Here is a 3,975-nt window from a genome sequence, read left to right on the forward strand (position 1 = left end):
TTTGTGCTATAATTTACAAGCAAATGTTGATATTCATATCTAATAGTTTTATGATCATTCACTTGAACAGTATCTTAATACCTTTTTGATTCAAAATTATATTGAGGTTGACAAGCCAACCATTTTTCTAGTTTTCTGTAAACAAATTTATTTCTTTTTATGACAGTCGCAACTCCAACTCACGAAATATTCTAAATTCTATATAACATTCTAAAAATTCTTATAATTTTGAATGGGAATAATATAATTACTTGCCCTTATTGCAAGAAATTTTGGTTATTGATCACAACAAGTGCATTGCCATTTGGATAACGTCTCATTCATTTATCCAAATACACCCTAGTCAAGCACCGCAAATACCGCTAACACTAGACATCCAGCTTTCGTCCACGATCACTGCGCACTGGTCGAGAGGAGCTTACTGGAGCTATAGGAACAGCAAATCCAAAGCCTGTGATTGGAGTCATTGGACAGTTAGCCAGATGGTTTTGATAATACGCTTTTAGCTAAGTCTTGCGTACGAAAGTTTTGATAATGTCAAAATTGGGGTATACTAACGTAACACGTAATTTTTTTGTCGTAAGTACAAAAAGTTACGAAGTTTTGATAATCCGGCCCCAAATGCAGTATGACACTGCTTAACTTGGGCATGCTTGAGCGGTAGTCGCGGACACATGGCGCTGTGGCTTTAAGCAAATGATTTCATAGACAACTTTTCTTTTTAGCGTTCTTACCAATGGAAAGGAATACGACTAATGTTTGTATTTGAGAAGAAAGGAAAAAAAGTGATAAAAACAAATGAAAAAGAATCATGACGAAATTTACTGAAAGATTATGAATGACTATTTCATTGAATTTTGAATTTACGAACAATTCACCATTCCAGTGCTGCTGTTACTAACTGCTTAATTTTAGAGCCTGAATATAATTCCAAAACAAAGTTATAGGGTGGCCCAGTGGTTAAAGTTCAGAGTACCAAGGTAGGAGCTGAGAGGTACGGGTTCGATACCAGCTTTGTGCGACATTTTCTGGACAGAATCGGCGAGAAGGCCGGGCGGCTATGCACAGCAGAATTGTTGCAGTGAGTTGCGAGTTCGAGACCGCAAGATGCTGTGAATGTTCTGCGATGCTAAGAATCGGCGACAGGCCTACGGCCTAATAAACGCTGAAACCGCTATTATTATTATTAAAGTCATCTAGAGTCAAAACTATTGCATATGGCCAGTCTGCGGCAATCAAGCACATTTTTCTGTACACTTTAATGTTATTGGTTGGGTACAGCTAACCGAAAAGTTAGCTTCGATAACTGTTAATCCGCTAACTGGAAAGTTAGCTTTTCTAACGCTAAACCGATAAATTGCCGAAAAATTAGCTGAATATATCGCAAACCGCTGACTTTTAGTACATCAATTTAGCTTTGGCTCATTTAGTTCATCAAATTTTGGGGGGCTCTGAAACTCTGAAGAACAGACGTAGAGAGCTGAACTTCTACTATATTTTAGCATTGACAAGGAGCTTTCCAAAAACGTGCAGTATGTCAAGATTATATGATGGTAAAGTTGTACACAAATAATTAAATCAAACAAGTAAATTGAGCAGTAGTTAAAAAATAAAAACGCACAGGTATAAGCAGGGTTACACACTGCTCTTACTCTGGCTTGCCCTTCTTCTCTTCGAGGTGAACATCAGCCTCTCAAAGTTGGCCTCTGACAGGGTGGCTCTCTTGATATTCAAGGCCTATGACACGGCTAACTATACTCAGATTAAATATCAACACCAGAATTTCCTTTCAGAAAGATTTTTAAACATTTTTAGCGGACTGCCAATTAACGGAACTCAATATTTGAAATGGCTCCTCATCTTCTGGCGGTAATTACATAGCCATCTTCACCTAGTGCCATCTCAACGAATGAAGCTACTTCCAGTGTTGTCCCTGTTGGAGGTACTGCTGCCCGGGCACCTGCTGCTGATATCCTACTTCATGCCTTCTCTTCTGGTGCTCCTTGGCTGTCAAGAGTGAAGAGTCCATACTTCTACCGGTAGTCCAGATCATCACGGTGAAAATAGAAAGCCCCTACAGAACGGGTGCTTGGGAATTTCATACCTGCTCTTTTATGCACGAGTATATCTGAAGTTACTTCAGCAGCAAATACCACAAGTTGGCTATATAGGAGCTAACAATTATGCGGTTCGTATAGCTTAGGGCTTTCTGAAAGCCACTGTCCTTTGGCTTGCTCATCATGACATATTGAACTGTACTTATACCGAGAGAGAATTTCAGACCCTTAAGTGTTTCTGTAGGTGATGAGTGTTTCGAGCTTCGACGCGCCTATATTTGTGCGCTATCGTCGCGTAGCCAGTGCGCCGAATGGGAAGTGGTTAAATTGCGTGGTTGTGGAGCTGCCGCTCATGAATGCCACGAATCTACACTGCACACGGTTAGTTGGCCCAACTCAATTTGGTTAATTGTTTCAACTCGTTGCTGTTTTTTTGTCAATAGTAATCTTAACTCGCGACGTCTATACCATTCAATCACCCAAAAAGTTGATCATAAAATCAAAGATTTATTCTGATTTGAGACATTGATAGGTATAAGGCATTACATGCACCCAACCCTAAATCTGACCCCGACGGCAGAAGGGTCGATATTGTCAACTCACAGAAATTCCCGAAACGAAACGAACATCTTCCCTTGTCATTCGCCTTCGAACTACCCAGACTTGCTTACGGTACTTTCTGTTTAACAACGATAATAAAAAGCGCTCGATTTCCACGTTTTATTTAATTGTCCTATCAATAATTTTTATTCATAAAGCTCTTTCTGCAAATCTCACTAATCAAAGAGAAGAAGCTCAAATAGTTTAAACCTATCTCTCAACACTCAAACTTTGGAATCGGTTATACAATATGAGGTCTCAATTAGGGTGTTGTCGCTGAATTATTTCAATGAAGACAACCATATTCTTAGCAAAGCACTGCGACCGGTGTTACTGGAATGAACGCTTGAGCTGGGAAGCAACACTTATTGCTGGTGCACAAATCTCTAAGATCATTAGAAGCTTGAGCATACATATATATGATTCGTTCTAAACCCTCGGGAGGCAGCAGATGCATGATTCGTTACAGCAGCAGAAGTACTTCTCCTTCGCCGGGAATGCCTTTTCGCCGCAGCCGTTGAAGTTGTAGGTGCACCAGCCAGTGTATTTCTGAATGGACCCCAGACAAGTTATTTTTAAAATGTTGAAATACTTAATGTACAACGTAATAACAGAAACACGAAGCAGTATTTTCTCAGTTCTGCCTATGAGTAAACACAGTTCATGACCTCTTGTGAGATACCGAAACGTGAAGATGTAAATCACAAACAGCAGCGAAATCTAGCGAAATCTAAAATATCAAGCTGTATGCAGAGTATTAATTAGTCAGTGAAGGAATGATAAAAATCCATTAATAAGTTTTCAGAGAGTATGGAGTGGATCGTGATTTTAATACTTCATCTCACCGATTCATTGGGACTGAAGCATTGGCCGCAGCACTCAGGTAGGATTCCCTTTAGGAAGAGATTCCAGGATTTCTCAACTGCCTTATCTGTTGAGACTGGAGCAAGGATCGGCTTTTCAGTTACGTCTGTTGCATGTGAGTCCTTGTTGTTGGAAGACTAATCCTCTACATTACTTTGACACATTGACTTTTTTATGATGAAACATGGATACTTCTTTTGACGGGAGACTTACCTAGTTTAGTATAAAAGTGATCTCTGCCATAAATGAACGAGCAGAAGATCAGTACTTGCATGTAAATATGAGAAATAGTCAAAAAGTTTGTACAGGTAGATGCAAAAATATCACTGCTGGAAATAATACTTTAGGTTATACATATAGTGCCGCTTACTAGATTGCCGGGCATCGTCGCTAGTTTTCTCTTTCACGATCTGAAATGAACGAGAATAAAGTCTTCAATTAAATGTATGGCATT

General features: G+C 39.4%; 1 long non-coding RNA gene across 1 annotated transcript; it reads right to left on the bottom strand.

The window, feature by feature from the left end:
• Positions 1-2,771: 2,771 nt before the first annotated feature.
• Positions 2,772-3,585, bottom strand: LOC108668312. The gene is made up of 2 exons (XR_001930594.2): positions 3,503-3,585; positions 2,772-3,206 (listed from the first exon to the last, which is right to left on the bottom strand). It is a non-coding gene; the product is annotated as an uncharacterized LOC108668312 (long non-coding RNA).
• Between the last annotated feature and the right edge of the window lie 390 nt (positions 3,586-3,975).

Source organism: Hyalella azteca, unplaced genomic scaffold (assembly GCF_000764305.2).
Source record: "Hyalella azteca isolate HAZT.00-mixed unplaced genomic scaffold, Hazt_2.0.2 contig8453, whole genome shotgun sequence".
NCBI lineage: Eukaryota > Metazoa > Arthropoda > Malacostraca > Amphipoda > Hyalellidae > Hyalella > Hyalella azteca.